We start from the raw sequence: 25,987 nt of genomic DNA on the forward strand, positions 1-25,987 counted from the left end.
GAGTGTGCCAAGAACACAGAGAGAAGTGCGTGCTTTCTTGGGCATTACATCGTACTGCCGAAAGTGGATTCCAAATTTTTCGTTATTAGCCAAACCTTTGGTGGCATTAACGTGTAAAGACACACACAATCCCGTTCCTTGGTCTGAAGAGTGTCAGAAAAGTTTTTCTGAATTGTGCACAGCATTATGTTCGGCTCCTGTGTTAGGTAACCCCAACTACAGTAAGCCTTTTACATTGTATGTCCATGAGAAGGAAGGTTGTGCATTGTCAGTTCTGACTCAGTTATTTGGGGACAGACAACGTCCATGCGCGTATTTTTCGTCGACTTTGGATCCGGTAGCTAGAGCATTGCCAAGTTGTTTAAGAGCCACAGCGGCAGCAGCTGTTTCTATTCGACAGTCTGCTGGTCTAGTAATGAATAATACACTAGTCGTGATGGTCCCACATGCAGTAGACACGTTGTTAAATAGAACCAAGACGCAGCACTTAACTAGTGCTCGATTGTCAGGTTACGAATTAACATTGTTAGCGAGTCATGTGCACATAAAAAGGTGCATTACTTTAAACCTAGCTACGTTGTTGCCAATTGTAGAAGAATTAGATACTTCAGAACAGCATGATTGTTTTCTCAGAACAGAAGAAGAGACGAAAGGAAGAGTTGATCTTTACGACACTCCTCTTGCTGAATGTGATGGTACGTTGTGGGTGGATGGTTCATGCTTCAAGCTCCCGAATGGTGACACGACTGCAGCATATGCTGTCACGACTTTGCACACAATTGTTGAAGCTGCACGTATTCCACATAATTCAGCTCAAGCAGCAGAATTGATTGCACTTACCAGAGCATGTGTGTTGTCTAAAGGAATGAAAGTGACTATCTATACCGATAGCCAGTATGCATTTGGTGTGGCTCATAGTTTTGGACGATTGTGGAGAGAACGTGGGTTCCTGACTTCGCATGGAGCTAAGATTCAGCATGGTCAGTTGGTGAATGAGCTTCTTGAATCACTGACCATGCCTCTGCAAGTGGCGATTGTGAAATGTAGTGCTCACAAGAAGGTGACTGATGATGTTGGTCGTGGAAATGCATTTGCTGACGAAATCGCGAAAGAAACTGCAAGGAATGTGATGAGCCGAATGTATGTTGCAGTCCCTGCCAGATGGACTGGTGATGTTGGAATGTGTGAAGACACGATAGAGAGTGTGAAGTCCATTCAAGCTAAGGCCACAGAGAAAGAGTTGAGCACGTGGAGAGAAAGTACGGGTAGAATGGATGCAAATGGTTGTTGGGTTGAACTGTCAGAGCATCAGAGATGGTTGTTACCCGATGCATATGTGCTTGCAGTGGTTACAATGGCTCATGGAATGGCTCACATCAGCGTGAAAGGGATTTGCAAATTGTTGGCTCCAGTATGGCAGTATGGCAGAATTCAGGGATTCCCAAGTGTGCAGAGAATGTCGTCAAGAATTGCATGGTATGTCTGAAACACAATCCTGGTAGGGGAACCCGAACTCCAGCTGGTCATTTTGCACCTCCTACGTATCCGTTCGAGGTTTTGCAGCTAGATTTCATCCACATGGAGAGGTGCAACAATTTAAAATATGTACTCGTTGTTGTATGTGCCTTCTCAAGATGGGTAGAAGCATATCCCTTAAAAGACAATACTGCCTTGTCCACAGCGAAAGCCCTTGTGAAAGAGTTCTTCCCCAGGTTTGGAATGCCTAGAATGGTCTGGAGTGATAACGGAAGTGAATTTGTGGGTCGAGTGATGAAGATAGTATGTGAAGGACTAGGTATCCAGCAGAAGTTCCACGCTGCAAATCACCCCCAATCAGCTGGATTAGTAGAATGTTACAACGGCACTTTAAAACTTAAACTGGCCAAAATCCAAGCGAGCACAGCTCTTAAATGGCCTGGTGCTCTACCCCTAGCACTCCTGTCTACCAGAATGACTGTGCATTCACGAGTGGCCAGCCAACATATGGGGAGTGCCTAGACCCACTAAGTTCAGTGAACTCGAACACCCTGTTTTGCTTGATTATCTGTATGAATTGACGGCTAAATTGCGTGTTTTGCATCAACAGGTTCACGACACCCTGCCTCCGGTCTCTGAGACTCCAGGACATCGGATCGACCCTGGATCCTGGGTGTTGGTCAAGAACTTCCAGAGAACAAAGAACGACCAGCCCAGGTGGACCGGACCGCACCTCGTCCTTCTTTCCACAAGATCCGCCATTCGAGTGGAGGGGAAGGCCAACTGGATCCACGGGGTCATTGTAAAAGAATCCCTTTATCTCTGTCTAATGACCCGTGGGTCCAGAAGGGTGTCGCTGACTCAGAACCTGAAACCGTGCCACGTGTCCTACCTTTCAGTGATACACGTGTAAAAGGAACACTAACTGAACAAGAGAGAGACACTATTGTGCAACCAGCAGTAGCACCATCAAAGCGATTGAACACTACAGAACCTGAACTCTTGTTCCAGGACCAAACAGTACCCGGAAGAGAACGTTACAATTTGAGACCGAGACCTATGGACAAATAAAGATATTTCTTTTTCCTTCCAAGTACTATTTTTTTAAGTGCAGCTCTCCCATCTGAAGAAAACTTGCTTATTTTTGTTTTTCGAACCGCCATTTGGGTTCCGCTGCTAGGGCCGCGATTGCTTAAAGTCTTTGGGGTGCAGCTGACGACGTTAGGTTGGCAGTTCTGGTCGGTCTAAGGGAGTTGCCCTGGACTGACAGAAGCATTCCTTAGCAGAGTCAACCTCCCGTCGCAGGCAGCACTTTAGAGAGGATGGAGTTTTCCGAGATGGAGAGACCTGCCAAGGAAATGAACTTTAAACACAGGATTTGTAAAATTATGACAAAGAAAAGCTTCTTGATATTGTGCATATTTGTGTTGTTCAGTATGATGATATTTTTAGTAAGTTATGTCTTGTTCTCTTTTCAAGTAACATTTGCACCCACTTCATCGCCTATACCTCCCCCTTCTACTGTTTCTTCACATTCTTTTCAACCCCTTCCTGAACACGAATCCGCTAGGAGACTAGAGTATATCAATAACTCCTTTGTTCAGCTCTTGCACCAACACCAACTTGTAATGAACACGACTAACTGTTGGGTGTGCGGTCTTATGCCTCACACAACGGATAAAGGTATCCCTTATCTGGTCCTGCCATTTAGCCACAATGGCTCGGTGTGGGCATACAGAACAATGTTCATATATGCACGTGAAGTCTACCCCCTATGCTCTATGAAAGACAATCCCAAGAATAGCGCTCTAGTCAAGGGTATAGTTGACATGATTAAGGATGGTATTTCTTATGAAACTACCCCCGAAGATGAGATACGTGCCTATATAGGATGGAACGTGACAGGATATGGAGCTATTCTGAGTGAGAAACAGCAAGCTAAGATATCTTCCCCGATTTGGATTGTACCCCATCAGGGTCACCTGTGTCTGCAAGGTACTGGCAAGAATCCCAGAGCTCAGTTAGGGAAGAGTGTATGTACTGAAACGTACGTTTTTGGGTCTCAGACTTCCCCTGCGTTTTTGGCAGCTAAGGGTACCTATTTCATCTGCCATGATAGAGCCTATACATGGTTGCCCCCTGACTTTTCGGGCTCATGTTTTGTTTCATTGCTGTTGCCTCCCACCTACACAGCAGCAGCAGATTACCACAAGACAAGGATGGTTAGAGGTGTCTTGAGTAAAGAGGACACTGCAGGACAAGAATTTGGGGACTTCGCAAAGGGTTTTCTGCCGTTCTGGGGATCCATGGCTAACAGCAGGAACATAAGGCAATTGACATGGGTAGTTGAGTCCACCGTAATAGAAACTGCTGGTGCCCTTAGTAACCTGACTGCTGAGCTCCAGTCGGATCGTCTTATGACCCTTCAGAACAGGGTCGCATTAGATGTCATACTTGCAGACCGAGGTGGGGTATGCAGATTGATCCAATCGAGTTGCTGTGTTTTCATCCCAGATAACGCTCCAACAGTGTACCAGGCCATCTCCAAACTACATAAGATTTCCGAATCTATTCATGTGGATAAAGGAGATTGGTCGTTAATGGGATGGTTCTGGGAACTGATATTCGCCTGGGGATGGAAAATTCTGATGGTCATTGGGATGGTCTTAGCCATTCTTTTCCTGTTCTGTCTATGCGTACAGTGTGCTCCTGCAATATGTGGCCTCTGTGTCACATCATGTGTAAGGAAGCCTGTATCAAGAGATGAACTAAGTACTACAATGATGTTACAGCAACATCTCAATGACTTTAGGAATATAGATCTGGACTCAGATTAGCATGAGGATAGATTAATTACCTATGTAAGGGCAAAAGGAGGGTTTGTGGTTCTGAAAATTCTGGACTCATATAATAATTCTGGACTCGAGAATTAAACTTCGTTGAAACATGACGAATTTAGTATCAAAAGACCGAGAATGACGAGCACACCATGTACAAGCATTTTCAGCATATTCGAGTGACAAATTCACCTCGAAATCGTCATTTTCGTTCTGAAACCTTGGCTTCCATTTTATGTATGGCAGCCATTTAGTGAGTTGCCCTTTACATAGGCCTTAATCCAGTGGTCGAATATTAACCTACAGTCCAAAATATGACTATCTATATAAACAAACCAACATAGTAATTGATACATCAGAACCTTCGGAAATTAGGGGAGAAAGCTCACCTACAATCATTGCAAGCGAACCTGACTCAGATGTGTCACGACAATCGATTAGCACGGCTTCAGACACAGAGATCACCAAGAAACCGGCAACTTTTTTAGAGGAGTTCAGGGTCCTCCGAACAAGACGCAAAAAGGAGGCTGAACTACAACAGAAACAGTCATTCCAGAAAACACCAACCCGGGGGAGACCAAGAGGACAAGCAAGAGGAAGAGCCGATCACAAAAGAGACGACTCAAGTTCCAGCAGAGAAGACGGAAAGAATATAAAGCCGGTGGGATCCAAAAGGTGCGGCTACAGAAGAAGACGATAACTATGGATGATGAAATGGTAAATAAAACCATAATTAATTTGTCTTCTAGAACACTAACTATGAAAGAGAAACGTATCCTCTGCTTAGGACTGACTTTTTGTCCCAGTGAATTGTTTAGTTACTCGGAAACCAGGATAGACATCTTTAAATTTGTAAGAAAACTTAAATTACAAAAATGGCACTTGTTGCGACCTAAACAATGTAATGATGCGCCTGTTGTGGAAATAGGTTTACCTGAACTCACTATAAATGACCAAGACTTGTTACTGGATGTATACTCTCTGGGGGGGGGGGGGGGGGGGGCACATCCGATAATCAACAGGATGACCAGATTGTAGGGGTGAGAGAAACTAACATGAACAGGGCAGCATGCACTAGTTTCAAACCGAAATCAGTCTTTTACCCCATTATGCCACATGACCCCATAGACACCTTCCAGGAAGTGGTCAGTAAAGAACTAGTTAAATTGAAACATAAACAACATAACAGCGATCAATGGAATAGGAATTTATCTAAACAAGAACGAGATTTCATTGTGTCTCTGGATGATGACAATACTATTGTGTTGAGACCTTCAGATAAAGGGGGTAACATTGTTCTATGGGGGAGGGATCTGTATATAAAGGAAGCCCTCAGACAACTAGAGGGCAACATCTTTTACAGTAGATCTAACTCTAATGAGTATAATAACAGCATTGAAGAGACTTGGAATAAATTACTGGAATGGCAAACAGATGGGCTCCTCTCATGGCATGAATTCTATCTTCTTAAACGGGATTATCCAAAACTTCCAATTTTTTACCTTCTCCCGAAGGTTCATAAGAATCTGTCAGAACCCCCAGGCAGACCTATCATATCCTCCATAGGAAGTATTAATGAAAACCTCTCAGTTTACATTGATCACTTCCTTCGGGAATATGTTACCAAACTTCCATCCTACATAAAAGATACTACGGATTTTTTAACCAAAATAGACACTATCGTATGGACAGAAGGTTCCATATTGATAACTATGGACGTTAGTGCCTTATACACTATCATTGACCACACTCAAGGCATGGAGGCTTGCTACCATTTTCTAAAAAACAGAGAACTAGGATTCAGGAATCACACTGTAATGCTCATCGAGATGATGAAACTGTGCCTGCGGAATAATATATTTATGTTTGATGGTGTATTATTCATACAAATTCGCGGCGCGGCAATGGGCTCAGCCTTTTCTCCCAACTTTGCTAATCTATTTCTGGGCAAGTGGGAAGAAGAAATCAGGACAGATGACAGATTGAGTGAGGACTTTAAGAAAGTACAAACGTGGGTCAGATACATAGATGACCTCTTTGTCATCTGGCAAGGTACAGAAAAAGAAGCTGAAAACTTTATCACCAAGTTAAATCAGAACAGCTACAATATTCAATTAACATTTAACATCAATAGAAATCGGATTGAATTTTTGGACACGAGTATTGAAGTCCAAGAGGGCAAACTGATCTCCAAGCTGCATAGGAAGGAGACTGCAGGCAACAGCTTACTGCATGCCCTCAGTGCCCACCCTGATCCCCTCGAATGGAGTATACCCTATGGGGAACTCCTGAGGGCTAAAAGAAACTGTACCAGAGAGGAGGACTATACACAAGAAACCAACAACATACTCACACGTTTCAGAGAAAGGGGTTACCCAGAGTGGGTACTTATAAAGGCAGTTGAAAAAGCCTCCACAGTCCTGAGATCAGATACCCTTACCCCTAAACCTAAACCTACTGAAATGACAGACACTCCTAGAATTATCACCACATTCAATCAAAAATCTATGAAGGTCCAAAAAATAATGGCTGACAATTGGAGAATCCTAAAAGCAGACAATATCATAGGCCCCAAACTCACAAAAAGACCCCAAATAACATATAGGAGAGGCCGTAATCTAAGGGATATGTTGGTCAAAGGTGACATAACAGACAAAAAAGGCCAACACATTCAAGGGTTAAGGGGATTTTATCCTTGTGGCCACTGCAGGGCCTGCCGAGCTAGTGTCATGGTCAAGGATTTTGAAGTACCAGGGACACAAATATGACGACAAATAAAGCAATTCTTAACTTGTAGTTCCACCTATGTCGTATACATCTTGGAATGTCCATACCAGAGAAGATATGTAGGAAGCACGGCGGGCATGGCAAAGAAAAGAGTTCAAGAGCATCAAGGGCAATTACCAACAAAGACCCTAAGTATCCTATTGCCAGACATTTCCAAGAGGTTCATCAATCCAACAATGAACTTCTAAGATATTACGCTATTGAACAGGTGAACATTGGCAAACGGGGTGGAAATCGAGAACTTGCCCTGAGGAAAAAAGAGTCCAAGTGGATATTAGAACTGGAATCCAGATTCCCGGGGGGGGGGGAGGGCACAATCTGGATGAGGAACTTGCAACCCACCTCCATATGGACTAGGTTTGCCAATGTTTTTTTTTATTTTAATTTTTTTTAATTTTATTTTAAAACCTTTATTTGAGCAAGCATATAAAATACAAGAATGGGCCTACAACCTCACGGGCTGGCAGCTAATAATAAGGCACAAGGCATGAATAGAAATGTACACCCGTGGTCAGGCACAAATCCAGCACAAAGCATTACTCCCCATATATCACAGAGCATTTTGAATTTTATTTTATACAAAAAGAAAAACAAACACTAAAAAGGCGAATGCCCGGTAATTAAGGTCAGCCCAAAGAACGGAGGGGATGGTCTACGATCAGGAGAACATACCCAGAGCCCAGAGGCTCCAACAAGGTCGGGGGGGGGGAGCAGCGGGGAGAATCGGAAATGCAAAAAAGTATGAAAGGGTTCCGGGAACGCTCGCCTAGGGAGACAGGACAACCTCAGTAGTGCCGACAAGGGGAGGGGTACAGATATCCCCACGATATTCATTCCACTGGCCCCAAATCTTCGTCCACGCCCTGGGTCTGCCCCTGGCCACATAAACAGTCTTCTCACGAAACATGGACCAGTCCATGTTGTCCTCCCATTTTGAGACCTCAGGGGGCCTGGATGCGCCCCAGAGTTGCGCAACATCCCGTTTCGCAATCATGTAACCCAAGGTAGCCCATCTGGTCTGGGCCACAGAGTAGTCAGTGGGCTCCCACACATTCAACAGACATCGTCGAGGCTCCGGCCGCAGGGCCACACCAGTCACATCAGTCATCACCTCAAGCACAGCAGTCCAGTAAGCCGCCACAACCGGGCACTCCCAAAGAATGTGCAAAAAGGTAGCACTCGACCCACAACCACGCTTACATAACCCATCCAAGGAAAAGCCCATCGTCACCAGACGCGGACCAGTGACATACACTCGATGAAGGATCTTAAGTTGAACCAGACGGAGACGGGCAGGAATGGCTACCTCCTTGGGAGAAGAGAGTGCTGATTGCCAATCTTCGTCGTCCAGTTCCAACCCATCGCCAACCCAAGCCTCCCGAAGTCGGACCAATAAGTCCGCCCGATTATTGATCAGCTTCTTATAGATCAGGGAAATAGTGCTATCAGGCAGGTGCCCATCAAGGACACGATCTTCGAGGGGGGAAGACTCGGGCGGGACCTCATCAGGAGTCAAAACTGAGGCGAGGGCGTGCCGGACCTGCAGATAACGAAAAAATTCCCTATCATTCAAACCATAGTCCGCCTGGAGGGCCTGGAACGACTTCACACTACCCTTCGAGCACACATCACCCACCTTACTAATCCCAATCATATCCCAGCGGTCGAAACCCTTGGTAGACCAGAGACAGCCCAAACGTTCCGAGGCATAAAGCGGCGTCGCCAGCGTCAATCGATCCTCCCATCCCAAACTCACATTCGCGGCTCGCCACACAGTTACTGCAATCTTGGACGGGCCCACAAGATGGTGCCCGGCTGACCGAGAATAAAGCGCCCTATTAAAGTCCCCACCCGGCAGCTGGAGTCGATCCATCTCGAATGCAGGATTCCGACCCGGTGAAAACATCACGTGATTAATAGCAGACAACTGGGAAGCCCAGTAATATCGCTTGATATCGGGGCGCGCCATGCCCCCGTCGTACCAAGGGATGGTGAGTTTCGCGAGGGCAATACGTGGACGCCCGTCCCAAATCAATTGCCTTTGAAGACTCTCGATCTCTCGAAAATAGGTCTTGGGGATAGCGTCATAGGAGTTCTGGAGCGCGTAAAGGAACCGCGGCAAAGACATCATTTTAAACAGGGCCGCCCTGCCCAGAGGAGACAAGGGAAGCTTACGCCAACGGGCCACATCCAGTCGCAATCTAAGCAACGGGGGGAGGAGATTACGCTCAAAGCGGAGTGAGGAGTCCAACGTAATAAAAATCCCTAAATATTTGAAGCCAGACTGGACCACCTGGATAGGAAGTCTGCTCGGCAATGGGGGTAAAACACCCGAAAGAACATACACGCAGGATTTGGCCCAGTTAATAACGAGGCCTGAGTTGGCACCAAAGGAAGCAAGAACGTCAAATAAAACAGACAGAGATTTACGCGGGGAGGTGAGATATAAAAGAATGTCGTCCGCGTAAAGCGAAACGCGGTCCTCAAAGTCCGGAGACCAGCGAATCCCCTTGAGCGAAGGTTCCCACCGAAGCCAAGCAGCCAATGGTTCCAGGGCAAGTGCAAAAAGCAACGGAGACAAGGGGCATCCCTGACGGGTACCTCTACCAAGGGCGAAAGGAGCCGAAACCCTACCATTTACCACTACTTGTGCCAGAGGTTCCGCATATAATAACTTGATCCAACCAATAAACTCAGGCCCGAAACCAAATTTCTCAAGAGCCGCCCAAAGATAAGGCCACTCCACCGTATCGAAAGCCATTGAGGCATCCAACGATGCCAAAATGGCCGGCTCCGTCAGAAGCCCCGCTCTCGCAATCGCGCCGTGCAGACGACGTAGGTTCAGAGCCGTGTTGCGATGCGGGATAAATCCGGATTGATCTGGATGGACCAAGCCACCAATGACCGTCAAAAGGCGGGACGCCAGGAGTTTCGCCAATACCTTGGGTTCAACATTTAGTAGGGAAATGGGCCTATAGGAGGAACAAAGGTCACGCGGTTTACCATCCTTGGGGATGACAACTATCGTGGCCAGTCGCTGATCATAAGGGAGAATACCCCGTTCCCGGGACTCCAGAAACATGGCGCGAAGATATGGAGCCACCCTGTCGGGACGCAACTTGTACAGTTCAATCGGCAACCCGTTCGGGCCCAATGCTTTGCCCGAACGGAGCGAACGGATGGCAGTAGCTATCTCATCAACCGTAAAGGGGGAGTCCAACGCCACACGATCCAAATCGGAAACACTGGGCAGAGCTATATCACGCAATAGAAGGCGAGAGTCAGCCACATCTCTCACAGACACAGGGGTATACACCACACGGAAGTACTCAGCAAAACGGTCAACTATTCCAATCGGGTCCGTCACACTCTCACCACTCGAAGACTGAATCACGGGTACCACACGATTAGCTCTCTCCTTCTTATCCAGCCATGCCAGCAATTTACCCGCTTTGTCACCCACATCATACAAACGACCCTGTTGCTCCCGAAACATCACTTTAGCAGCATCCGTGACCATGGACTTATAGGCAAATTGTTTCAGACCCAGGGCATGGAGCTTCGCAGACGTGACACCAGATTCCAAAGCATCCTCCAATGCAGAAATCTCTCCCTCAAGATCCACCACCTCCTTATTCCTCGCCCTCTTAGCTTCAACAATAAGGGAGAGGGCCTGCCCACGGATCACCGTCTTAAAGGCCTCCCATAGGGACACAGCTGAGGAAACCGACCCCTCATTATCCAGAAAATACGCGTCCAATGACTTAAGCAAAAGGCAGCGGATCTCGGGGGAATTAAGGTACCACGGATTGATGGGAGCCACCCGGCCCACAGCCTCCACTCCAACCTCAAAACGAAGCCAGAGCGGAGAGTGGTCAGAAATACCCCTGGGTAGGTGTACAATCTCACGCACCGCCGGCGACTGAGCCGCAGGCATCAGGAAATAATCCAGCCTAGACAAACTCCCATGGGCCCCAGAATGAAAGGTGTACTGAAGCTGAGTAGGATGCAAAAGCCTCCAGCAATCCACCAAGCCAAAGGTATCCAAGAATCCACCCAACCACTGTTGGGCCACAGGAGTATCTCTAGGGGGGTGGCGATCGTGGAGACCGGAGAACACCGAATTAAAATCACCAGCCAGAAAGAGAGTACTATCAGGGAGGTCCAACAAGACACGGCCCAAATCTGAAAAGGTAGAAGTTTGCAAGCCGGGGGGCACATAAACAGTGAACAAGGAGAGGGCACGACCCTCATAGCGACCCACAAGGACAGCATACCGCCCCCGGTCATCCTGAATCACATCATCAATAGCCAGGGGGAGGGAAGCCCGAACAAGGATACCCACACCCCTAGAACCCGAGGTAAACCCCGAATGTGCTACGAGGCGATAGCCCCACCTATTCATTGCATGACAAACATTGCCTACCAAGTGAGTCTCCTGCAGGAAAACAATATCAGGAGATAAACGTCGTATACATTTCAACACCACACTTCGTTTGATACGATCTCCCAGACCGTTAACGTTCCACGAAACAAATCTCAACCCGCTACCCCCCATCCCACCCAACAAAGCCAAAACCCCCCACCAATGAGCATGACACCAGAAACATTTTCAGATACAGGATAAAGTCGCCTTGAAAACAGAACACACAAACAACGAACTTCCCAACCACCCTCCCCCCAAATAACAAGGAAACACCCCCCACCCTGCACCCCTGCAACAAGCTAAAAAGCCACCCCAACCTGCAGTGTGCCTGTAGCCCAAGAACCCCTATTCTACACAAAGACCCCGGAGGAGGAAAGGCTCCGTCCCACCCGCCACTCCGAACAAGACCAACGACGAGAAAAAGAACATACATCAAACACAGAAGCAATAGAGGAACATAGGCATACACCCCTGGAGAAATTATTCAAAACAAGGCACCAGGCATAGACGAAATGTGCAGCTCTCTACACCACCTTCAGCACCGCCCGGGTGGGCATCGGACTCAGTCTCAGGAGGCCGGCTAGGCAGGGAGTCCAGCCATTCATTCACAGCATCCGGCCGATCAAAGAAGAAAGTTCGGTCATTATACTCAACCCGCAGCCTGGTCGGAAAGAGCATAGCGTAACGCATCCCCATGTCCCTAAGACGCTTCTTGGCACCACGAAATCCCATCCGCTGCTTCTGGACCTGTTGGGAAAAGTCCGGATAAAAGTTCACCGTGGCATTCTCAAAGGCCACCGGGCCCTTCACCCGCGAAGCCTGCAGGATAGCGTCCCGATCTCTATAGTGGAAAAGCTTCGCAACAATAGGTCTCAGCGGGGCGCCTGGCTTACCCTGGCCCCCCGGAACACGATGTGCACGCTCCACTGTGAAAAATTTACTAAGGCCAGATGGAGAAAGGTGGTTCTGGATCAGGTCCTCAACCAGGAGATCAACCGAGTGGGGTTCTGGGTTCTCCGGCACACCAACCACGCGAACATTACAGCGACGTGCCCTGTTCTCAAAATCCTCCAAGCGCCGGGTCATGAAATCGTTCACCCTACGGAGATTGCCAATCTCCGTCTGCATCTCAGAGACATCCGTCGTGAGGCTGGATGATTTGATATCCAACGACTTCACTTTTTCGTTCGTTTTGGAGAGATCGGCTCAAATTAGATTCACCTCGATTGCCACAGTGTCAAGTTTGTGGGCCAAGGTGTCGTACTGCTGGCCTATTGATTCCCTCATGCCAGAAATGGCGCCCATGATGTCCTGCAAGGAGGGCTCCGTCGACGCATCCACGACGTGGTCCGACGCACTGGAACCGGGCAGGGCAGCTCCGGGGGACCCTTTAGAGTGGGTATAACGGTCCATAACATTAGATTGGACCGGACCCCCGCGCAGAGGTGTCTTCATCTTGCGCGTCTCCCGGTCCCCTCTGCCCGCCATTTTGGAGATGCGTCACAAGGAGATTCACCAGGGTCAACGGACCGGGCACCAGAAATGGAGGCCCCGGGACCAAAGGACAGCAAGAGGGGTATCACTAGGATAGAGGCAGCCAACGAGGAGAATAGTCCAGCCAAAGGCCCGACAGCCGACGCGTGTTCTGGCACCAGCTCTGGCCCGACCCCCTCACCGATGTCCCAGTCTGAGGCAGAATCGAAACCGAAACTTAAGAAGGGGACCCACAAGTCCAATCCCCCTGCCGTTGTTGTTCAACTCCAAGACGGCCACCGAACCTCACCCAGTCCCGGGCGCACCTCAAGGGCGGAGCCCAAAAGTTCAATTCACCATAACTCAGGCACCCGGTGTCCAAATCAATTTCTGAAAGGTCCAGGTAGATCAGCCCAACGTCCTCTATACAAATCCTCGCGAAAAATCAGGATTCATGCAGGATATTATGCCGGGAGCGGCGGGGGTCCGGGGAGCGCTGTGCTCACGCGGCCATCTCGGATGGCCGCCAGGTTTGCCAATGTTAATTGTAATTTTGATCTGATGAGTCAACCCTGGGGCATAATTGTCCACATGTATCTTTAAATTTTCCTGCAATATTTTGTGACAAATCAGTATAATTATTGTGTTTTTAAACCAATTTTTTTTGTTTGTATATTATCTTCTAGGAGCATGGATGTGGGACACTACTTCTTAATAATTTTTGAGCACTGCACTGACCCCCACACGGCTACCAAGAATTGAAGATTGTCATTTCACTTCGTTAAGTTAAGATATTCACCTTCACTTTTATTAATCTTTGATCCATTGGATCTTATTGCACTCTGTTCCAGGCTGATGGGACATTGATTGACAAGCTTAATTTGATTAGCAACTATAGAGACTGGTTTTTTTCAGACATGATCTCTTTTTCTCATACATGGGGATGACGCTCTCAACTGTTTAACCTCATAATTTAATTGACAATCTGGTTTGTAACAAGTCGTTTTCGGGCACTAGACCGAATGAATAACATACAAATCATGTGCCGTATGGCTATCCTATGAATTAGCACTCAAATAGAGAATTCTTTTTCTTTCTTTATTATATTTTGTTTAATGATGGTTACCCGTTCCAAAATGGCGGACATACGGGTCAACAGTTTAAATACGTTTTTTCTTATGCCATATTGAGGTTTGAAAAATCTCGAATAAGCTTTAAACAAATGCTTTCTCTCAGTTCTTGATTTGAATAACATTGCAAATGAATTGTTTGAATTGCCTATTATGTATATTGATAAAAAGATACCAGAGAGCCTATCTGACCATAGTGGACCTGTGTGAAAATACTATTTACAAATGGCCGGACCAGTTTCTGTGAATGCAATGTACTTCTTTTATGTTTACATAAGTTTGAAATCAGTAAGCTTGTACTTAAGATGATTCCTCACTGGATGTGGGTTAAACGTGTGATCAAGGCACCTTTGTGCTGAAACGCGTAGCGTTACTTGGGAAATAAACACTCACTAGCTGTACCTCTCTGAGTGCGCGTGTTGCTTACCGTGGCAGAACTTTGAAAAATATATATATATATATATATATATATATATATATATATATATATATATATATATATAAATATTTATATATATATATATATCTCTATCACGGTGGTGTTAGGGAGTGTTTTCCCTTTAAATTGACACTTTGCACTTTACTCTGTGACCCAGTAGAAGGCGCAAGCTGAAACGCATAGGTAATTTCCTTGTCTGTATGCACCCCTGCACTTTGCTGGTTATAGCTCCATGATGAATGGTGGCTGAATGGTGGCTGACTTAACATGTTACACCCACAGTGGGTCTCGCAGTGACATTTTAATTAGCCAAGATCACAGTGGAAAAGTCCAGAACCACTGTGATATTTGGAGCACTGTAGTGTGCCCCGGTGTGTGAATTCACCTCCGTTGTTGTCTGATTCTGCTATATAAATATATATATCCAAACCAACCCTACTCCTCACAGAAAAGGGCACGCACGCAAAGAGTGCTAGGTTTCAATAGGCATTTATTGCATTAGTCCTCCTCCGACCCAGCAGCACAGAGAGAACGCGTTTTCGGCTGTCACAGCAGCCTTTGTCTGTCTGTTAAGCGCCATTTTGAAAAATCATTTATAGTCTACCAGAATGCATAGACACAAAAGACATACTGCCTACATTGTACAAATTTAAATTTAAAGTTAAAAGACACACTCTTGGAAAGCACAAGCCCTCCTGTGTAAATACTAAGAATGTGGAACATGTGTAATGAACATAAAGGGTGGTCACGAAAAATAACATTAACATATAGTCCTGGTAGTTCGAATGCCCAGTGTCTGATGCAAAATTGCACCTATAGCCCGCATAGTGCGCCTGTGGACCGGCCCTAATAGCCTGCAGTCCCCACTCGTTCAAATATATATTAACTGAACAAACAACAAAGGTTAAAGTACCATTATATTTAGGTGTGATATAAAAATCAGTTTTTTTATTTAAAAAAAAGTCTTAGAAATTCACTGAAAAAAAATAAATTAAAGTAAGGTTATAGTTAGGTGAATATGTCAGTGACAACATTAACATTTTAAGCTAAAATAAAGAAAGAAATTCATCAGTTATACTTAGCAGAGTTAACTATAACGTATGCCCCTGGCATGGGCTTCTTAAAACCTCACATATTACATCACTCATGACATTCTACATCGTTTATGACATCAAACGGGGATAAATGTATTAGCAACGCTAAAAAAAGTGTTTTCTATGCAACAGCTGACCTATTAGGAAGAGCTTTTACTCAGTTGCTAGTAACTTTTGGCGTCGTTTGATGAATCTTCGTGAAATTTTCAAAACTAGTTTGGCGCTCTCTTCCCCTGCTGTCTTGAAATTTTGGGGTGATCCGTTAAGCAGGGGTCAAGTAAAGTGGTTGTCGAGCATACCCCCTGCGGTACCGTTTTTAACTCTATACTTTCTAAATTTTTGCTTTTCTTAACTTTTGACTTGATTTCTGGGGCAGTTCAGAAGCAGATTACACACTTTAGTAGTAGTCGGGGTAGACTTATTGATTTCATTGCACTCTCTGACTACTATAGAGACCTAAGTCATTAGATTTAAAAATTGTAAAAATATTTTTTAGTGATCACTTTCCTTTATTAATCCAGTTTGAAACACATATCAGGAAAGTGACTCCAATGGTGCCTCCCTTAATACAAAATAGAAACACAGGTCTTATGTGTAAATGGGCATCCATGAATGCCAAGCTGGTATTGGAAAAATATTGGACACAAATAGGCCCAATTCCTGACATGCCTCGAAAATTATCTAAATCCGAAGAGTATGTTAGGATCGTTCACTGAGATCACCACAACAGTTAACGACTTATTAAGAAATGATAGAAGGCACAGCACTAGCAAGAGCTTTAAATGGTTTAACAGTGACTGCTCTAGGACCCACAGCAAGCTTATGGAGGCCCTAAAAGAAAAGCCCAGGGACCTAGAAATGTTAAGAGCTTGTAGACGCTAGTATAAAAAGACTCTAGCCGAACGGAGGGAGACCCTCAGGAAGGAGGCTTGGGAGAGGCTGCATGAAGCCAGTGTTACTAAAAACGGTAGTCTCTTCTGGACGACCATCAATGCCCCATTCTTCCATGATAGTCATAATAACACTATGGATGTTACAATCCCCCCAAATGATTGGGTGGCGCACTTTTCCGTTATTTATAGGAGTGACGAGGTCTCTACCAGCCGCATAGTCTGTAGCAATTATGCAACAGTGGCGTCGACAAAGATAGATCCACCAACAATCCAGGAATCACAAAGGCACTTAGCTTTACCAAGAAAAACAAGGCAGCAGGTCCTGATGGCTTATTAGCCGATCTTTTCCTGGGAAAACCTCACTTATGGCTCCCCATTTTAACCAATATTTAGCTGTGTTGCAATTACAGGCCCTCCAGAATCCTAGTCAACTATAATAATTGTCCCTTTTTTTAAAATGGGAGATAGGTCCAACTCCAAATGCTATTGCCCTATATCCTTAATTGATGTCACATGGAAGCTGATGGGCAGGGTTCTTCTTGACCGCCTTGAAACATAAATTGCTTAAAAGAGGCAATTTTCGGACATTCAATACGGTTTTAGAAGAGGTTTAGGTACTGTGGAGCAGTGCCTAAACCTCCACCTAGGAATAAGCAAATATACCTTGGCAAAAAACACTAATTAATATTTAGGCTCCATGGACATGACATCTGACTTTTACTATGTAGTGAGGGAAAAGGTATGGCAAAAGATGTTAGGAATGGGAATTGATGACCCCTGGTTCACTTTTTAGCACAGATGCACCATAATGTGATGGGCAGAGTGAGATATGGGGCGGATGGAGAACTGTCATACCCACTAAAAATAAACAGTGGCGTCCGTCAGGGGTGTGTGTTGGCCCCTTTCCTTTTCTGTTTGTACATAAATGATTTGGATAGCTTTCTGAATAAAGGGGTGATCTACGTGCCGAGGGTGGGTCAAAGAAATCTCCCAGCACTACTATGTGCGGATGACTGTGTATTAATTGCTAGAACAGGTGTGGGGCTACAATCCCTTGTTAAAAGTTTCAATTAATTCATGAGTGAGGTGGTGGTGGGGAAAGCACATTTTAAATAAAGATCTTTTTTCATTAATAATGAAAAATTATCCCAGGTTTCAAATTTCTCCTACCTAGGCATTCCTTTTAATCAAAAAGGGTTATGAGCCCATCTCATAGAAGTAAGGAGAAGGAGCTTTGAAAACAAGCTTGAAGCCCTGTTCAGGTTCAGCAGGAAGCTTGGGTCTAACCCGATTAAGACCCTCCTCAAAATCTATAATGCCAGGTGTTGTGCTGTGACTTTGTACGGGGCTGGGGTTTGGTGTTTCTTTAATTTATCAACGCTACAAACTATTGAAAATGTTTTTTTCCAGAAGATTAATGTCTGCCCCCCAGCCTGCCCCCCATTATTTCCCCCATTATTTGTTTTAAGGAACTTGGGCAAAAATCTCTAGTAGATCGAATACAAATTGCCCCAATTATGTTCTCGAGCTTGATCAGGGCAAATAAAGAACCGGCACTTAATCGAGCAATCGAGCAATAATTCAGGACTGCTTAAAGTGTGACCATGTACATAAAATACAGTGGCTTGGTTATGTTAGGACCCAGCTGGCACTCGTAGGGAGGCAGGACTGTTTTACTAACCCTCATCGTATTATCTCCGTTAAGAAACCGCAATCAAAGAGAGAATTTTGTAATTCTTTAATGGATCATAGGGAATCCGTGGAGGCTTGTAAAAAGCATGTAACTGGTTATTTACCCTTGTTCACCAATGACGGAACTGAGCCATATCTTTTCTATCCTTTTAGTTAGTCTAAAATGTTTTTATCTTTTAAGTTTCAGAGTTGGCATCGCTCACTTTCTGGTGTTGTACCGTAGTAAAACATATCAGGATGCCCATTTGGTTCCTTGCCACTGTGACTGTAACGCATGTTAGAATATAAAGCATTTTTTTTTTGTCAGTTATTTGACATTCCACGCAGGGAATTCATTTTACCACTTTTGAGGGTGTTGAATATTTGAAAATGCAGGCCAGCCCTATTCCACCTTTGGCTGCTTCAAACAGAATATACCTGTGAAATGATATATAGATTTAACTCTGCTGCAATTCGTTTAAGGGGCCTAGTTGGTAAATGATGTTTCTCTCTTTTAGAATTTTTTAATTCTCTTCTAGCACTTTAAAAAGTCACTTTGCACTTTATGAAATGTTTGTCTCTAAGGCTGCTTGTCGGGTCCAAAATTCTTTTGGTGCTGGCTAAAGGCACTTTGCACTTTAAAATACAAAATGTTTACTCTCAGGATTCTGTGTCATGCCCAAAACATTTAACAAAAAGTTTACGTATTTAATTATAATTGAATGAGTATTGTTTTATTGTGTGAATATTGATAATGAATTTTAAAGGATTTGATTTGGATGGTCCTGATGTGTCTTCATGAACCTTAAGTATGCTAAGCTGTTTTTTTCTGAAATGTATGCATCAAAGGTACATGTTGTATTGTGATTTTTTATCTGTAACTCTTATGGTTTGACAAAAACCGAATCAATTTTTTTTTATGATGATGATAAAAAAGGGGGCGTCCCAAAACTCTTTTTTCTTTTGTAATTTTCATTGGAAACTTTAGACATGACAAATGATGAACAGAATTTCACCAATTTTGGCAGAAAAGTAGCTCTTGGTCCAGAAAGCGACCTTTTTTGTTAAATGGTGTAAATCCGATCAGTAGTTGTGGAGGAATGTAAAGAGATTCCCAGTTGTATATTTAGGGACAATAAGGATCCGCAAACCCTTCCGATCCAATGCCTGAGATCTGATTGACTGCCAACACTTCGAACCAGGAAGTGTGGACAGATCGGCTGCCAACACTTCAAACCAGGAAGTGTTGGCACCCTTCTTGTGATTAGGTTGAAGAAGAAAGTCTAAACAAAAACAAAGGAGTCAGGGTAGAAACACTTTGACCCCCAGGGCCAAAACGGGATTTAAAAAAAAAAGATTCAGCGGGAGTCAACCTGGATCCACGACTCATGCCAACATTTTTTTTTAAAAAACTGAAGCGTAGTCTCCCATGCTTTGTTAAATAAAGGTCATTGGTGGGTCAGGTCCCAGGGGAAGTTTATATAGTAATGCAGGGGGTGCCCATGCAGCACCCCTGTGCCTCGGGGACCTCCACCTCCCCGGAGTAAACATAATGAACAAGATGCAGGGAGCCCGCATGGTCCCCCGCAGCCACGGGGACTGCCACCTCTCAGGGGCTAATTATTAAAGAAGTTAAGGGTAGGCCCTTTGGCCCCCCACGCGACCCCAGGGACTGCCACCCCCCTGGGGCCTTGAGAATACTAAAATTTGATTGGCTGCCAACACTTCAACCAGGAAGTGTTGGCAACCATCTTGGGCCTCTGCTTGAAGCTGAGTCCCAGAAAAAAAATAAAAAATAAAGAAAAGGGGGCAGGGTATGAATACCCTGACCCCCGGACTTTTAAAGGGAATCCGCAGCCAAAGAAAAAGATGAGCGGCATCCAGTGAGTTTTTTGGCTCATAGGGCCCCCTTCTATGCTTTTCTTAAGCCCAAAGGGCCGCCACCTCCCCCAGGTACCAGGAAAGGAGGGAGGCCAAGTAACCCCCTCCTGGTGCCCTAGATGGCCCTGGGTACCGCCGACCCCTAGGGACGGCTCCAGTAATGTCCCAGGGTGCCCACTCCCGGGACATTGCAGTTTGGTATGGCTTGCGGGAGCACCGCTCCCACCAAGCTATAGCAAACCTGCTCCACTTTCAGCAAGCGAGAGCAGAAAATGCTTTCACTTCCTGAAAGTGGAGCATGTCTGTTTCTCTGCCCGCTGTCAAGCCAGTAGGGAAACAGACACAATGCTTTAAGATCCAGGGAGCTGCATGTTAGCAGCTCCCTGAGTCTCAAAGCAATGCTGGTGCCCGCAGGAGGCGGGAGCTGACAGAGAGTGCGGGGGCCTTCAGGCTCCCCCTGCAGTCCCCAATGTTTTAAAAGTGGGTGCCCTGTGTGGGACCAGGGCACCCACACTATAGACCAGGCCCCGGGGCATGGGGGCCCCGGGCTATGCCCGGGGCTAAAATGGACCCGGGAGGGAGGCTGCGTGGCCACCCTCCCGTTAAAACAAAAAAAAAGGGTCCAGCCCCGGGGGATGTTGTTATGATATGTTACGTTATGAACATTTGTTACACGAACAAATCACCCCAAGGGGTCTCATGGTACTGTAGTGTGGCAAATTTGTGCAGAATCCCAGACATCGGAAGGTGCATTAGAGTAACCAGGTTTTCAGCTGCCTTTCGAACAGTTTATAATCTGAAATAGCACGAATATTTATTGGAAGCTTGTTTTATTGTTGAGGGGCCAGGTGGGAGAAAGTTCTACCACCGTTTCTGGAGGTTCTAACTCTCAGAGCGGTCAGAAGGTATTTTCTTCCTGACCTGAGGTTCTTTCTTGGTGAATACCACTTGAGTTTTTTAGCTAGGTAACTTGGTCCAACGCCATAGAGGGACTTTTGTGCAATACACATAATTTTGAGTACGCTTCCCAATTGAGAGCCAGTGCAATGATATCAAGATGGATAAAGATGAGGACCGAGATGGAAGATCTAGCACTAGCCTGGCAGCGGTGTTCTGCAACACCTGGAGTTTATCATATAGATCTTCATTAATGGAGGCTATGAATGCATTGCCATTGTCTAAATGATTAATTATTAAACCCTGAACCATTTTCCTGGCTTCCAGAGGTATCTATTTTAATTTTTTTCAAGTTTTTGTTCTCATTCGCATAATGCCATAGCATGTGGCCAGGGTATGGTTTACATGGTCCTTCATGGATAGCTTGTCATCAATTATTGTGCCTAGGTTTCGCACCATGGGTTTCGGGGTAGGATATCGGCCCATATTGCTCGGCCACCAGTCAGTTGGCCAAGATGCTTCTGCTTTACCAAATAAAATCACTTTGGTCTTGCACGCACTGAGCATCCAGTTGGTTATGTGCTACATACAGTTAAAAAGTCTGTTTTTTGTATCATCAGGGTTGGGTTCCAGGGTGACTATTAGCTGGGTATCATCTGCATGTGAAATTACATCGAAACCATACATTCTGATTACCCTTGCCAGAGGTGCTACATAGACGTTAAACAGAATAGGGTTAAACGCTGATCTTTGGGAGACCCCTTTGTCAACTTTTGAACTACTGGAGACTAGGGATTGGACAGTGCTGGGGCGTTCTTTTAAGAAGTTTTTCAGCCAATTAAGGATTTTGCCTCCTACGACAATCTCTTCAAGTCTCTGGATTAAGATTTGTGAGAGTTGGTGTTGAAAGCAATAGAACCAGCATTGCTGACTGCCCGTCATCTAAGGAGTGATTTATATTGTTGTCTTCCTCCATCAGGGCCAATTTGGTGCTGAAACCTGATTAGGAAGGATCAAACAATTGGTGTCATTCTAGATAACCCATTAGTTAGTTGTTTGTTAACCAGGGATTCAAATACTTTCCCAAAATATGTCACCAAGGATATTGGCCGATAGTTATTAAGTTCTTTTGGATCAGCCGACTGTTTTTTTAAGACTGGTTTAACCATGGTTGATTTCCATTTGATGGGGATAGTCTTCAGATTCAAAGACATATTAAAAAGCTCAGTGAGACTATTAAGCATTGCAGAAGACAGAGCAGACAAAATGTGAGCCGGAGCTAGATCATCAGGAGAACCTGATTTGATCCTGTTAAGTGCACCTCGACCTCCTCCTGAGTTAGCTGGGTAAACACATCAAAATGTGCTGTACTATGTATATGCATGCAGTCGTCCTCAATGGTTATATTTGCAATACTGGGATTAAAGAAGGTGTTATAAATGTTTTCAATTTTTCGCCAAAAATGATAGAGAGTTCATCTACCCAGATTTGTTAAGAGGGGCTGGCACTCTGACAAGATGTTGGATTAGTGAATTTGTTTCTAATTCTGTGTAGTTCCTTTTGGCAGTTGGCTGCTCTGTCAATTCTAATGACAATATAGGTTTTCCTAGCTTCCTTGATGTTGTTTAAATAATGTCTGTGAGTGAGTTTATAGGCTATTTTGTCCTCTATAACTTTAGTTGCCCTCCACTTACTTTCAGATCTTCTGTTTGCCTGGTTCTTCATTTTCAGCAAGTCAGTGAACCAAGGTGAGGTTTTAGCCTTACAGTTTGCTTTGCTGATGACCTTTGCTGTCGGTACAATTGCATCCAGGGCTTGAGTAATTGCTTCAGGGGGAGAGGAGGATCCAGCATGACATTACCTTTTTTTGTGAATACCAGGTAAAGTGTATGTCCTGTAGCTTGTGTTGGACCCATTACCCTTTTTCTTAGCCCTAGTGTGTTGAAATTGGTGATTAGTAAATCTAAGTCTGGGCTGTGCACCCCGCTCCGCTCGCAAAGTTTGCGGAGTTTTCCGCACTCCGTGTTACGCGGAGCTCGCGGAGTTCTGAAAAACTATGCTACGCATAGCAGAGCAGAGTTTTTTCCCTCACTTGCATTCGTCAACATCAAGTTGGCGAGTGCGAGCGAGGAAAATCCACCTACCGGCGAGATTTTTCCTCATTTTCAATCGTCAACATAAAGTTCATGAGTGCGAGCATGGAAAATCAAACTCCCGACGAGATTTCTCAATGCAGGCAGTCTCATTACGAGTGGCCGAGTGTGCTCACTACCGTTCGCGTTGAGAAACCGTGCTGTCGCGTTGAGAAAGCTACCGCTCGAGTAAAAATGTACTCGAGCGGTAGAAAGGAAGCGGCTCCCGCTTGCGCTGTGCATGGTGCCATTTGTGATGATTGCACAGTGCGGACAAGCACCTGGCTCTGAAAATCAATGCGGCTGGCATTTATCTAACGCACTCGCGGCTTGCGGAGGTCCGCATAGGCTTAGTGATTAGCTTACTTGTGTCAATATCAGTGAATATCTCTGCATGAAATTTGAAATCTCCCATAAGGAAAAAATTATCTGCTACAAGTATACGGAGAGTGATAGTTTCAATCAGGCAGTTACTGAGGTTAGCTTTAGGGCCCGAGGGTCTATAGACAAGGGCACCTCTCCAAGATCCCCTGCCTGGTATCTCAAGTCTAAAAATACAAAGTTCAATCCAATCAGAGATTAGATATTCCAGTATGCTGACCTTTATTCTTGCACTAAAAGCTATAGCTAGACCACCCACTCTGTTCTTATTATTATCTAGTCCAATTAGCTTGTATTCGGAGGGGAAAGCTGCTGCCACATCTGGAAGAGCTGTAGGATGTAGCCAGGTTTCTGTTATAAAACAGATATCTGGCTTCTCTGAGTCTAACAGCCTCCAGACATCTAGGACGGGTTTAGGGGTAGATTGTGCATTAAAATAAGACCCCAGTAGTTCTTTATTAAGTTCCATTGTGTTCCTGCCCTCAGAGCCGATGAGGGAGGGCATGTGGGGAAGTATCAACTTGTATTTGGTGCACTTAAATGGGTTTCTGCTGTTGGATGCTAGCATTTCAGGCTTGGCAATACAGTGTGAATTATTAGACACCTTTTTTCCATTTAGTTGTAGGGGTTCCCTTTTTGAATAGCGGAGTAGGGCCATCTTTAAGAGCAGGAGGGTAAACCTAATGGAGAGAGGGGAAAAGGGGCAGGGGTCCATGTGGTGGCCAGGCATCGATGGGCGTAGACACTCAGCGGACGTGCCTTTTCCTGTCCTAAATAGGCAGGCGTTGGGGGAAGTAGGTGCAGACAGGGCTGGACTGGAAACAGAAACCTGCCCTGGCACACTGCTCAGCCAGGCCACCTAAGGGTGAGGGGGAGTGCAGCTGAGCAGTTTGTGAGGGCCGGTTTCAGCTGATATTGCTGACCCTCGGTAACAAAAACGGCCCCCCAGGGGCCCAAAAGCGGCTACCACCCTAGCGGCCCGCCGGGGAAATGCCCTGTGCCTGCTATGGCCAGTACGGCCCTTGGTGGAGAGAGGCGACTTGAGCTCTAACCTCCCACCCGAAAGATACTTTGCTTCCTGTCACGTGACCTCAGTCCCTCCGCGCAAATGGCACAAGCCGCGATGGAACAGGGACGTGGTGAGAGACAGGAAATGGGTAAGTGAGGTCTTCTAATACCCTGTAGAACGGAGCAATGTCAGGGGGAAAGGTCCAGTAAAGGAGGCAGAAATATCTAAAAATGGCTTTACCTAAAAGTTTTTTAAAAAGGCGTAGACTATAAAACCACATGCAATGTGTAATGTAATAGGACACAAAAAGAAAATCACAAGGAGGGAAAATAAAATGACGCCTTTCTAACTCCTGGTTGGAAGCGAGACTTGCTTTGCTCCTCTGCACTCGTCCATAATACTTTCTGCATAATTTAATCTGTGTAATAAAAAGCAGTAAGTGCTGAAGTCACACATGCAGTAAATGAATGCAGGCTCAGCGAAAAGGACACACAATTAAACACAGGAAGCAGGAGCCGTGGTGCAGGCAGAATTAGAGGATGCGGGCGGTGTGCTTTGGAAGGCCCCTGGCAGCATAAGGTGAGCCTTCCAAAAACAGCAGGATGGGTGCATCGCATGTACAGAATGTGTAGGGGGATGGCTCATATCCCAACACCAAGATGGGGCTCAGGCATTTCAAAAGGGCCACAGGGAGAGGGGCATGCCTCGATGCTCAGCACGCTTGGAAAATATATAGGACCAGGCAGCGACGGAGGCATCGGATGTAGCACAGCAGGCAGGCTGCAAAAGCAGTGTCCACCAATGACTGGCCACTGAGTGCGGGCACGAGGGGGGTGCGGGCACGAGGGCGGGGGGCTGACCTAGGGGTAGCACAAAGACAGAGTCAAAGATGAGGGTCCTGCTTCCAAACAGGAGTTTACAGAAGGATCGGAATTCCAAATGCAGACAACATTGCACCTAGCAATTTCCCCCTGACAAATTTCTATCAAAATCATTTGGGGTAAATATGCGGAAATTGATACCTGCGCAAGTATGTGCTGTAAACAACTATTTCTGCAACCACTTCCCCACTTTCCCCTGGAATCAACACTATTAACATTACCCAGGGCGGTTAACAAGGAGAGGCCGAGGGGGCATTATTCCCCATGCCACACAGTTTTCAGGTCCCTGAGCCAGAGCTCAGTTTGGTGCCCCAAGTGCTGTTCAGAAGCCAGGCTGGTGCTATTAAATATTGGCTCGCTGAATACCAAGGCTGCATAATCTTGAAACCACCTCCTGCCTCTTTCATCCACTGCCATACACTCCCTCCCCTTTATCTCGCTCTGGCAGGCCCCTGTGTAAAGATCAAATGACACCGCTTGTTGTTTGAAACTATTACTTTTATTATGGAGCACCGGGGCTGGCTTCCTCTAGCTCCGGCGCCAGAGAACACTAATCCCGCCTACCACATCCTGTGACGTG

Source organism: Lissotriton helveticus, chromosome 5_1 (genome assembly GCF_964261635.1).
Source record: "Lissotriton helveticus chromosome 5_1, aLisHel1.1, whole genome shotgun sequence".
Taxonomy (NCBI): domain Eukaryota; kingdom Metazoa; phylum Chordata; class Amphibia; order Caudata; family Salamandridae; genus Lissotriton; species Lissotriton helveticus.